This window comes from Pelmatolapia mariae, linkage group LG16_19, assembly GCF_036321145.2.
Source record: "Pelmatolapia mariae isolate MD_Pm_ZW linkage group LG16_19, Pm_UMD_F_2, whole genome shotgun sequence".
In the NCBI taxonomy this organism is placed as follows: domain Eukaryota; kingdom Metazoa; phylum Chordata; class Actinopteri; order Cichliformes; family Cichlidae; genus Pelmatolapia; species Pelmatolapia mariae.
In genome coordinates this window covers 19654898-19668488 of record NC_086241.1, presented here as the reverse complement: position 1 = coordinate 19668488, position 13591 = coordinate 19654898, and the positions used below count along the sequence as shown (strand labels likewise).

At 39.0% G+C, this 13591-nt stretch overlaps 1 long non-coding RNA gene across 2 annotated transcripts; it reads right to left on the bottom strand.

The window, feature by feature from the left end:
* Positions 1 to 1434, bottom strand: LOC134646220 (uncharacterized). 2 transcript variants are annotated; one of them, XR_010096623.1, is made up of 4 exons: positions 1229 to 1434; positions 989 to 1111; positions 360 to 521; positions 1 to 110 (listed from the first exon to the last, which is right to left on the bottom strand). It is a non-coding gene; the product is annotated as an uncharacterized LOC134646220 (long non-coding RNA). The 2 variants fall into 2 exon arrangements; XR_010096624.1 differs by lacking the exon at positions 989 to 1111.
* Between the last annotated feature and the right edge of the window lie 12157 nt (positions 1435 to 13591).

The following is a 13591-nucleotide window of genomic DNA, read 5'->3' as shown; positions in this document are numbered from 1 at the left end:
GGATCGTCTCTCTCTAAGAGTATCTCCTTTAAAGGGGAGACAAGTGTGTCCACTGATCCACGTCACTTTACCTGGATGATGACTCCTCTCTCCCTCACCCAGAAACACTCCTAAAATAACCAAGCAAATAAATAATACCGAAGATTTACTCACATTACAAAAACATCAAAAACATCTCCCTTTGATTCCATTACTCCATTCCTGCTAAACATCAGGCAACAAATGTCCCAGTAAATCACAGTAAAATGTAAAGCACATATTTTCTCTGCTTTGTCTAACCTCTGCAGAGCCTCTGTCAAGAAAAACATATCTGTAAGCATAAAACAAATATACATTTCATAACACTGCACTGGACAAACCTCGGTCAGTTGATTTCCTCTGTGCAGTGCAGACGAGCATCAGTCAGCAAGTCAAGGTGGTGAGATGGACTGGTGCCCTTGGTGACTCTGCTAGTTCTTCTGAGGAAACACCACCGTCTCTCCGCACCGTCTCCATCTGTGAGCACAAACTGCTGCTCTGCTCTGTCAGCATGTAGGAAATCACATATCACACACACAAGGGTGAAGAAACATTAGAGCTCAACTTTGGATACTTTAGATCTAAACAGATCAAACTAGCTCTTAGTCTCAGCAATCAGACAAACAATGATACCATACTGATTCTGTATGAATACAATATGGTATTTTCAATACAGGTGTCAAATTAATGTATTAAAACTAATACAGATATATGTATATATATTTTTGATAAATTAGTTTGCTAAATTAGAATATATATTTTTTTAATTTTTGATTTAACAATTGCAACTGAAAGAAATTAAATATTGAACAAATATATTGTCACATTCTGCATTCTCAAATACAAATTTCACAAAGTAAATTTTTGATTAACAGAAAAAATATGAATTACAAAAAATAATTGTATATTATTAAAATATTATGCAACCGTGACCAAAGTCAGAATCATCATTACAGTACTGTGGACTTACTGCTTGGCTCACAGTGATAAACTTCAGGGGAGATCATGATGACAGAAAACTGTAAACAACACTCTGAAGTCAAGCTTCTTTTCTTGTTTCTGTGACCTCAGCACACTGACAGACTTGAAGTTGCTACAGATTTTAAAAAGTGATAATTATAGGGAAGAAACTTCTCTTTTTCATCCGTTTAATCAAACATTTGATGCCTCAGCTGTCTCAGTCCTATAGCATTCTGCAACTACAACTAACCTGAGGAGGCTTGGATTTGGCTGCAGGTGCCCTTGTACATCCTTCTCAGCAGCACACATGTGGGTACCATTTAATCACACTTCTTCCTGAGCTTTGCTTCATCACAAGACTAAAGGTGGCATCCCGTGTCACAGTCTTATCATCATCCAATTGGAGAAGAAACATTTACAGGCCTCCTGGTTTTGTTTTCTAATCCTGCAAACAGACTGAGGACAACAAATCCCAGAGAACACGAGATACACAACATCCAACATTCAGACTCAACAGCCTCCATAAATGAAGAGTACCAGGTTGGTTCAGTTATAGTAGATATAAGCATACTTCACATTACTGTGTATGAATAATAATCAAGAGACAAACTTTGAAGATGCAGAGCATGATGTCCCATCATCAGACTGTAAACAAATATCCACCAGGCTTCTTTGTTGGCAGAGGTGATGATTCTCCCATCAGGGATCAGTAGCGTGTGTTAACCTGTGGTATAAGCAGCAGTCACTGAAATATTACCGTTTCAGATAAGAAATCTAGCACATAAAAGTCAAGATGGGAGGGATCTCTACAAACTGACTTACCTCTGCGAGTGTGAGGCTGTTCCTCCAGCTTCAACAAAAATCTGACTCTCCAGTCACAGACAAACAAAAAAACACCAGCTGGGAGATAGAAAACACTGCCTGGGTCTTGCTGGATGTTGCTGATCAGAGTCTCACATTAGCAGAGTGCTTCTTGGTCCCACTGACCCATGTGGACAGCGACTGTGGCGAACTGTTCTGGAAAATGGAAAAGAGAATTAAAATGACAAAAAGCCAAACAGGATTTCCACAAAGACTCTCTTAGAATCAGCAATCAAAAAATATTGGTTCATATTACAATTAAATATGAACAAGTTCTTTAACTGTAAGCAGTTAAAATCTGATTTGATTTACATCCTTCACAGAGCACATTTGTCCAGGCTGTCAGGTAAACATAGAATTAATCCCAGGTAACATGACTCACAGTAGAGATTCAGTAAGAAAGATTGCCAGCTCTAATATTATTACCACACCAACAGCTCAGATTTCTAGAACTATTTAAATAAATGTCAGTCTATCCATTCATTTTCTTCTGAATATTCAATTCAGGTTCACAGTGGGAGGGTGGGGGGTGTCGTGGAATTTTGTAAATAAAGTCTGCAACAGAGAAAGAGCTGTGATCAAGCTATTTATTACTGCGCGCAGGAGAGCCAACACACATCAAACATCGCAGTTCAGTCATGTCAGCTCTGCCACAGAAATCGTGCTCCTACTCCTTTATGAATTCCAAGGAAGAGGGAGGAAGTTACAAACTGATCGTACCACACTTCACGCGCCTCGCTATGAAACCTAACGGATCAATGGTTATGCTGTTTTGTGCCCTTGGCCTTATCAGCACCTGTAAAGGGAGTTGTTTTCTCAAACTGCTGACGCTGAAGTAAGTTCATCTAGTGTTAGAAACTTTCACTGAACAGTCTATAACAGTGTCACAACTAAGCATATGCATAAGCACTTAAATACTTTAAATGAGAATAACAGAAAATTTCTATTACAGGAGCTAGAGCCTGTCCCAGTAGTCACAGGTAGAGCACACCTGGACAGGTACCAGTCTGTCAGAGGACTAACAGAGAGACAGACATCAGAGTAACAAATCTATTTAAAATTAATGTAAGCTTGCTACAGCTGTATGTATGAACATGTGTTTCTGTGCTCTCAGTCCACCTCTCAGGAACCTGCAGTTCATTTTAAGTCTACTTTAAACAGACCTCACAAAAGTCTGATGTGCCTGGATCAATAGTCTGATTTAAGTACGATACCTTTGGCCAGGGATTAATCTGGTACATCGCTTCACTGCAGTCTTACATATTTTCCCCACACCTGAATAAAAAATATTGATATTTACAAATAACAGATTCAGCTGATGCAGCCTGACTCAATCCTAAATGTTCAGCACACACAGAGACACAGAGGGACTGTTTAAAGTTTACTGTTAACCTGAGTCACTGATCATTTACAGTATTACAGAGTCTGGCAGTCTTTGCATGATTTTCCACGTCACTGTAAGTTTCTAGCTGACTCTCAGGTGTGACAGGTGTGCCAGCAGGAAAGAGTAATAATAACCTGCATCCTGAGGTTTGTCATGCAGGATTAAAAGAGCCAGGCTTTGTTCACACAGCTAGGATTGTATTTTACACTGACCCTGGGTCAGTACAAGTATCATACAGTTTGAACGAAGCACTGAAACTTGCACATATTTATTACAGATGCATTGAAGCTAATCTGGATATTTACTGTCAATCTGTGGCTGCGATTAATCACTTTACTGGAAACTTTATTAACTAGTAACTTCATCAGTCATGACAGAAGCTAATATTTCTGTGCTAACATCGTTTAAACAGTAACAGCTTTACTACAATATAAGCTAACGTTTACACCGTAACTTTAAGCTAGCACCATAAAGACGGTAAAACACGTAATAATATCTACAAATGCATCTTAAAGCTGTTATATTAGCACTCGCTGTATTACTAACATAACCACATTAACATTATTGACACTCGCTGACTTTTAATAGTCATTCTATAAATGCTGTCCGTTTAAATGGTCTTACCTGTAACACTGCTGTATCCACCGGATTCCAGCCAGAGTGGATTCTGGAATCTTCCACGCTCCTGTCAGTGATCCTCCATCTGGATGGATGATAACAACCTTCTGAACAATCTAGCAGGTGGATGGCCCACATCTATGGGACTGATGTCTGCTAATAACGCCCATTGTATGGACTGATAACAGCCGAAGCGGGTGAATAAAGTCACCCGGTCGCTAGCTGTGCCATTACCCAGCATACACCTCTCCCTCCATAAATGCAATAAACGATACAAAAGTAATGGCCTATAATTAATTTATCTGCTGTTTCTGCTGTTTCTCAGGTAGTTGTTCACATTATATAATATATTGTGTTCAGTACACGTCACTACAATGTGATTTCGGAAATGTATAAATATACGAACAACAGGCTCTTCCGCGGAAATCTCTTTTCGTCAATAAACAACGATTAGGGAGCAGCATAGTTTTCAATAGGAGGACCCTGCACGTCAATTCTCGACGCCAGGGGGGTACCCTGCACGTCGATAAGTGAAGCAGAGGGAGCCTGACCATGCGTCACACATTTGACGAGTTGGGAGTGAGAACGTGTTGGATTAGAACGATGCCACCTTTTCCCATAGTCCAGCCAATAATGCGATTCCCATTCATATATACGCAACTAATCAACGTCGTTGACAGGCTATGGCAGCGTCCTTATGTGCAGACACCGGTGTTTTAGCTAGCAAAGCGGCGTGGCTGATGTGGAGTGAAGCCCCGTTAATGACAACGTGTACAACCATTGGAGATGTGAGCAGGACAGACGGAACAATTGACGGGAAAAGTGTGGACTTTATACCAGTTTTTAAATTGTGTGATAGGCCACGTAAAACCAGAGTTATGATAAAAATGTTTGGTTTTCTTCCTGAATACTATCATTGTTTATATTTACTGCGGGAAGAAACGGTAAAAGCTGCGTTTTATAAGGAAAGCACTCTCCGCCTGTGAGCAAAAACAAACCTCTCGTCCCTCCACACTTTCCTATTGGTGGAAAAAATGTACCATGTGGACAAATCAAAAAAATGATATGGCAACATGGCATTTAGTTGTTTATGGAGGGGGAAGTTTTAGGAGTGACGGCGGTGTTTTGAGATGTAAGAGATTTGCAACGCTTAGCCCAAATCTTGTGTAGTCAGTGTGTAGTGTAGTCAATAGTTTTGTTGTGTGTGTCAGAGCAATGAGGCGACTGCTGAATGTTACAGGTGTTACAGGAGTGATGCATCTCCTGTTGTCAGGCCTGCAGGTATCAGGCTGTTGTTCTCCTTTATCTCATAGTGGACAGAAATTATTTTTTGGAGTGGCACAAATAATTTGTGTGGCATCAAATTTGATGCAGAACAGCTGATTGTTCTGTAAATAGTTTGAAATGTTTATTTAAAAAATGCCTTGGCTGCACTTTTAGGTAAAGAGCTGCAAAAAAACTTTGTTTGCAAAACTCAGTTACTTTTTTGAAGAAGTAACTATATAATTAATTGTCCAACATTGGTCATTATATATTGTATTTTGCAGACAGAGTTACAGGACTCTCTCCCAGACCACAGACTCATACTCATAATACAAGTCAGAGCTTTATTTAAAAAAAATGAGAAGAAGAAGAAGAAGAAGAAAGCCGTGTTTTCAAAATTGGAGTTCAAGTTATTTTTACTTCCAATAGTGTTAACATACTACACAGGTGATGCACAAGATTTTTTTTTTAAATTTCATTGTAAGTGGGCTAAAGCAGTTAATTAAAAGTAGTCTAACATAAATGTAAATGCTGTAATTTGATTATTTTAATAAACCATGTAACTTGGATGGATTCGATGCTGGCGTGACCACAGTGAACGCGTCTGCTGTTGCTCACAGTGGTCCACGGGATCGCTCAGGGAGTTTGTGTGTTTGCTCAGACACATGAAAAATTAGAGGGAACATTGCTCAGGACCTTCCCAGGTCTCTGGTAGAGGACCCAAGCTTGAAGGATAGACTGCTTGCAGGGGCAGGAGAAGATTTTTTAAAAAAAATATTTATTTAATTAAAAATAATTTTATTGTCAAACAATGAAATGATAATTAACACTTTTTAAACCAGTAATTTAAAAATGTTGCTAAAAATGTTTGTCATTAATTCTAATGTCATTGCTGATCATTTTGCTTTAGGAAATATGGTACAATATTTTGTATATTTGGTTACATTTATATAATGTATAAATCCTTTTGACACAATCTAATGAAAGACAGCTAGGTTATAAAATTACAGTTACTAATTAATGGAAATAATGTTAATATTATGGTTTATAAAAAGTTAAATAACTATCAGTTCACCATTTGTTAACCATATAAAGTGTCACCCAAATTATCTCACATAATGGAATTTATAATGTTTCAAAGCCATGGAGAAAAAAAAGCTTCACCATGGCCATGGGAACAGTCACTCATGGGAACAGCGTGTGTGCCTTGTCAAAATTCACCTCATCCAATATTGTTTCTCTTAATGCAGTCACTACCTAGCAACGCTTTTTGTCACAACATGTTTACCTGGGGAAAGCAATCAGTTTTGCTGGAAAGTGATCAAAAAACAGCTAATTTTACAACAGCTGCACCTGAACTGCCATGTGCCATCTCAAAAAGCAAAAGAATAATTTCTGCGGGAGCGAGGTTGAGTAGCAACGGTGTATGCAGTTAGCTGGCATTAAGTCTGTCAGAGATAGCTAGATATCACGAAGGGAGAAAAAAAAAAATAATGAACACCTTTTCTATTCACCCCTACTAACCTCCTATTAATCAAATAATTATGCAGATTATTATGAGTTTTAAAGTATTTTTTTTACAGTTGTAGTTGTTGTGAGGTATCTTACTAAGCATATGGCTGCCAGTGGCACTGGGACACTAGTGTTTAATGATGATGTGACACAGGACAAGTAGCCAAATTAATTCTGAGGTGTCCAGAGACATACTGTCTGCTCAAATCTAGCTAAATGCAGTCAAATTGATTGGGCGGCATTTCATAATAGAGATGGACAATGACCCAACACATACAGCCAAAGCAATCCAGCGGTTTATTAAAGCAAAGAAGTGGAATAATTTTGAATGACCATTAGTCATCTGATCTTAACCCAACTAAGTATGCATTTCACATGTTGAAGACTAAACTTCAGACAGAAAGGGCCTAAACAGTAACTAAGGGCTGCGGTAGTAAAGGCCTGGCAGAGCATTAAAAAGTTGGAAACCCAACATCTGGTGATGTCAGTAAGTTCAAGACTTCACACCATCCTTGCCATCAAAGGGTTTTCAACTAAGTATTAAAAAATGAACATTTTATTTTCAGTTGTTTAATTTGTCCAACTTTACTTTTGAGCCTCTGTCTCTGTCCAAATATTTATGGACCTAACAGTATGGGATAAAGACGTTAGCTTGCTGTACTGCAGTCAATTTACTGTAAAGCACTGTGTTGGACTGGTGCAAGTGGCTGTGTTCTATATGGCCAGTGTTGGTTTACAAAAGCTGAAATACACCAATTTACATTTAAAATGATGATGTATAGCAGGGGTAGGCAACTCCAGGCCTGGAGTGCCGGTGACCTGCAGGTTTGAGATCTTACCCCGGGTCAACACACCTGAATCAAATGATTAGTTCATTACCAGTCCTCTGGAGAACTTCAAGACACGTTGAGGAGGTAATTAAGCAATTAAATTCAGGTGTGTTGGCCCTGGGTAAGATCTAAAACCTGCAGGCCTGGAGTTGCCTATCTGATGTACAGGAACTATATATAGGAGAGGTGAACCGCCCTTTGTACGCAGAGCTGGGTTGTTTTTCTTTTTCTAAGCACAGGTGCAGGCAATTAGTCTCTCTCTTTTTGTGTGAACCTGGAGCTATGTGATGTGATGCGCTTGATGTGGGTTTCATAGCATTCTGTTGGAGATGTATAGTCCATCAGACAGAGACTGACCAACATGTGAACTCTCCTGTCAGCTTTGTTTGTGTCTGAGGAGGAACCACAAAAACAGGAAGTGGTCAGTGGTTGTTCTGCTATTCTCAGAACTTATATATGTAACTGTTTTACCTTTTGAGGAAGTTTGAGGAACCGTCTGTGTTCTTTTTCCAAAATGAGGCACTGACCTTTATCCTTTACGTGCAGAGGTACAGCTGAAGACTTGTCCTGTTTAGGTGGCTCTTCTATGTTGTGCCATGCATTTATGGAGTTGCTGTTTGGTTTCTCCAATCTAGTGGTCCGACCACTCCTTGCTGGACTGCACAGCATACACTTAGGTTGTATTTTGAAGTTTTGTGCATGGCATTAACCACTTTTTGTCTTAGGGTGTGGCTGGGTACACTGGGATTTCATGCTTGGAGAAAATTCTCCTGAGTTGTTCCATTTGTGATTCTTTTGACAAATGTCATTCTCCCTAGTCGATGTATGACCTTAAATTTTATGTACATTAACATAAAACTGTTTTGCTTCGCTTTTACACTCAGCTCTCTCTTCACCACAACAGACAGATTGATGCAGCGGCTGCTGCACCAATCTGTCTGTCGATCTTCCGCTCCCTTCTCCCATCACTCGTGAACAAGACCCCGAGATACTTAAACTCCTCCACTTGGGGCAGGAACTTGTCCCTGACCCGGAGTGGGCACTCTACCCTTTTCCTGCTGAGGACCATGGCCTCAGATTTGGATCATGTTATTGATCAGTTAAATTAGTTATTTGGTTTAGCTGTACAAAACGCCAGTAAAGATGTACTGACAACAAAAACAAGTGATAGAAATTCAATGTACGTATTCAGTTCCATTCAATTCTTCTTTATTTATATAGTGCCAAATCACAACAAAAGTCGCCTCAAGGTCCTTTATATTGTAAGGTAGACCCTACAATAACACATAAAAAAAAACAAAAAAAAAACAACAATCATATGATCCCCCCTATGACCAAGCACCTTGGTGACAGTGGAAAGGAAAAACTCCCTTTTAACAGAAAGAAACCTCCGGCAAGGAATCGGCAGCCATCTACTATGACCAGTTGGGGTGAGAGAAGGAATACAGCATATAAGCCATACTGTGGAAGAGAGCCAGAGATTAATAACAGCTATGAATTAGTGCAGAGAGGTCTATTAACACACAGTGAGTGAGAAAGGGGAAGAAAGAATACTCAGTGCATCATGGGAATCCCCCAGGAGCCTAAACCTATTGCAGTATAACTAAGGGATGATTCAGAGTCACCTGATCCAGCCCTAACTACAGTGACTTGCAAAAGTATTCGGCCCCCTTGAACTTTTCCACATTTTGTCACATTACAGCCACAAACATGAATCAATTTTATTGGAATTCCACGTGAAAGACCAATACAAAGTGGTGTACATGTGAGAAGTGGAACGAAAATCATACATGATTCCAAACATTTTTTACAAATAAATAACTGAAAAGTGGGGTGTGTGTAATTATTCAGCCCCCTGAGTCAATACTTTGTAGAACCACCTTTTGCTGAAATTACAGCTGCCAGTCTTTTAGGGTATGTCTCTACCAGCTTTGCACATCTACAGACTGAAATCCTTGCCCATTCTTCTTTGCAAAACAGCTCCAGCTCAGTCAGATTAGATGGACAGCGTTTGTGAACAGCAGTTTTCAGATCTTGCCACAGATTCTCGATTGGATTTAGATCTGGACTTTGACTGGGCCATTCTAACACATGGATATGTTTTGTTTTAAACCATTCCATTGTTGCCCTGGCTTTATGTTTAGGGTTGTCATCCTGCTGGAAGGTGAACCTCCGCCCCAGTCTCAAGTCTTTTGCAGACTCCAAGAGGTTTTCTTCCAAGATTGCCCTGTATTTGGCTCCATCCATCTTCCCATCAACTCTGACCAGCTTCCCTGTCCCTGCTGAAGAGAAGCACCCCCAGAGCATGATGCTGCCACCACCATATTTGACAGTGGGGATGGTGTGTTCAGAGTGATGTGCAGTGTTAGTTTTCCGCCACACATAGCGTTTTGCATTTTGGCCAAAAAGTTCCTTTTTGGTCTCATCTGACCAGAGCACCTTCTTCCACATGTTTGCTGTGTCCCCCACATGGCTTGTGGCAAACTGCAAACGGGTCTTCTTATGGTTTTCTGTTAACAATGGCTTTCTTCTTGCCACTCTTCCATAAAGGCCAACTCTGTGCAGTGCACGACTAATAGTTGTCCTATGGACAGATTCCCCCACCTGAGCTGTAGATCTCTGCAGCTCGTCCAGAGTCACCATGGGCCTCTTGGCTGCATTTCTGATCAGCGCTCTCCTTGTTCGGCCTGTGAGTTTAGGTGGACGGCCTTGTCTTGGTAGGTTTACAGTTGTAGGTTTACTCCTTCCATTTCTGAATGATTGCTTGAACAGTGCTCCGTGGGATGTTCAAGGCTTGGGAAATCTTTTTGTAGCCTAAGCCTGCTTTAAATTTCTCAATAACTTTATCCCTGACCTGTCTGGTGTGTTCTTTGGACTTCATGGTGTTGTTGCTCCCAATGTTCTCTGAGGCCGTCACAGAGCAGCTGTATTTGTACTGACATTAGATTACACACAGGTGCACTCTATTTAGTCATTGGCACTCATCAGGCAATGTCTATGGGCAACTGACTGCACTCAGACCAAAGGGGGCTGAATAATTACGCACACCCCACTTTGCAGTTATTTATTTGTAATTTCACGTGGAATTCCAATAAAATTGATTCATGTTTGTGGCTGTAATGTGACAAAATGTGGAAAAGTTCAAGGGGGCCGAATACTTTTGCAAGCCACTGTATATGCTTTAGTAAAAAGGAAAGTTTAGGAAAGATTAGGAAACCCTAATCTTAAAAGTAGAGATAGTGTCTGTCTCACGAATCCAAACTGGTTCCACAGAAGAGGGGCCTGAAAACTGAAGGCTCTCCCTCCCATTCTACCTTTAAATACTATAGGAACAACAAGTAAGCCTGCAGTGTGAGAATGAAGTGCTCTAATAGGGTGATATGGTACTACAAGGTCATTAAGATAAGATGGGGCCTGATTATTTAAGACCTTGTATGTAAGGAGCAGGATTTTGAATTCAATTCTGGATTCAACAGGGAGCCAATGAAGGGAAGCCAATATAGGAGAAACTCTGACCAAACCTGACCGAAACTCTTCAAATAAGCCATTCCTCTGCAGATGATCTGTTAGCTGTTTGACATCTACTCTTTCAAGAATTTTTTATATGAAAGGAAGGTTGGAGATTGGCCTATAATTAGCTAAGACATCTGGGTCTAGAGATGGCCTTTTAAGAAATGGTTTAACTACTGCCAGCTTGAAGGCCTGTGGTACCGATTATTAGAGATGGTTATGTGGACATCACATTTTGGGTTGTCTAGACCAAAATACTAAATTTTGCTCTACAAGGGCCTGATATCTACTTATGAGGACATTATACAGCCACTGTTATATAGAAATGTAAAACAAATCTTATGTGGATCTCATTTTTGTTAAAAAAAATAAAACAAAATCAGGTAATTCTCTTTTTTTTTTTAACATTCATCAGGTCCCAATCAGCCCAAATAGCAAAGAGAAATTGAGAATGCATGCCATGAAAGAGTTCTGGTCTTAGGAGGTTAACATTGAAGCATTAATTAATGGCAGGACTTCTTCGAGCAGTTTTGTAGGCATGGGGTCTAAATCATTCTGAGTCCAAAATCTGTTGCATGGCAAAGGATGAAAACAGAAAAGTCTGGAAATCTGTGCTGTATATTATGCACGCAAACTCATAAACGAAAGAACAAGAAGTATAGGTTATCTAATCAAGTTAAGTCAATGTTGTAATTCCCAGTTTGATCCCATGGAAGCAGTGTTGGCTCATTGTAAAAATGCCTTCCCTAACATTTTGGTGAAATGTGTAATCTATTTATCCAAATAAAAAAAAATAAAACCACTCAAAAAATATACTCAGGAGAAAAGCAGAGTTCACTGAAACAGAGTTTACTAAGTTGACTGTTGACTAATCTTCTCTTCCATTGGCCCAGGGTTTTTGCTACAGGGTGCAGAATCTTCTCTTCCATTGGCCCAGGGTTACAATGACCCATTTGGCAAAACACAAGCAGTCAAAGAAAAAAACAAGGAAATGGCCTTACAGAAAGAGGGGAAAGAAAGAAAAGTTACAAAGCAGAGTGTGGTGGCAGGGTGTGGTTTGCGGCTCAACTGCAGGTGGAGCAGAGGGTTCAGGGGTGGAGTCAGGAGAGTGTACACAGAAAATACACCTCTGTGTATTTTTCTGAGCCAATTCTCCCAGCTGTTTCTGGATTTCATCTGTGGAAATGTCTAAGGAGAACAAGGTGACCACAACTGTAGTGTGTGACCTGCTGCCACTAAGTTACAAGGTTAACTTACAGTGGGCACCAGTATTTTTCTAACTGGTAATAACAGAAAAAAAAGAAACTGTTTTCATAGCAGTTACTGTAAACAAATATTGCCCTGTAACCATTTTTTAAATAACATTTTAACACCATATTTACACATGGAATGTATACATAGTGTACCTGTTAAAGTTATATTATAATTATATATTATAATTCAATAAAATGTTTTTGACAAAAGTTGTAGACAAAAGTTAGAGCATTTACTGTACAGAACAACAAGCAAAAAATATTTTTAAAAACATCCAGGGTTAGGGTGAGCACCACTCTCATTTTTCTTATGTTTTATCCTGTTTGGATCACTAAAATATCCAAAATATAATACGTTCATAAAAAACTGTAACATGTGGTTTCTGACAGTTTATTTATTAAACATAAAACAAAACCTTACTCTAGATATGTCAGTGGTGACCTGGTTAATATTAGCCAGTCTTTTAGTGCAAGAAAAATTCAGACAGGAGTTAAAAGAGGGAATTTTTGGAAGACATCATTTCCTTTATATGTACAGCATGGTAAGTGAAGATGGGACCTAGAACATGAACAGAAGGAGTGATTAAAGCAAGATGAACTTCCTTCAACCCTTAAACTATTTTCTACACACATCAACAGAAATCTCATGTCTGAACTCATTTTCTACACTAAAGTTTAAAAAGTAATTAAAAATTAGGGCCACGGGGATGAATTTATTTCACTCCCTGTATTATGTATATTCCCATTAAAAAATAAGAAAAAGAACAAAAAAGTATATTCCCATAATTAACGCACGGGTACAGTTTGACAGGACATATACAACAGACTTCAAAGGTAGAGGTTGTTTATAATGTTATTTGTGCACCTTGGAAAATTATTAACTTCTTAATCGCTGGCTCAGTGAGAAATAAATTCTATAATTTACTGACCTGTTACAAAATATCCGTTTAATACACTGTAAGGTCAATATGCTTAAGGATATCTGTTTCTTTCATGTATACCTTCCATTTCCCAGAAACTGTGAACACAGAGAGGACTGTAACTTGAGAACATGGTCAAGGATCATGTTTTCTAAAGTCTTAAGAACAGGTGTGACTGCATGTTTTCACTTTGACACTTTTTTAACCTTCATTAACAAAGACTCAGATAATAAAAATGTCACTCCTAAAATAATAAACTACATAAAACGGCTGACTGTGTAGTTTAAATATACAGTGGAACGATACTAGTTCAGTTTCAATAAAATTTGAGATTAGAGGATAGTACATGAGTATCATAATAGCCTATATGTAAATATAAAAATATATATATTTTTAAAGAGTCATGGAAAGTGTGCCCTGTTGTTTCATGTTGCATTTTTATTTTATTTTTTCAGTTTAAGG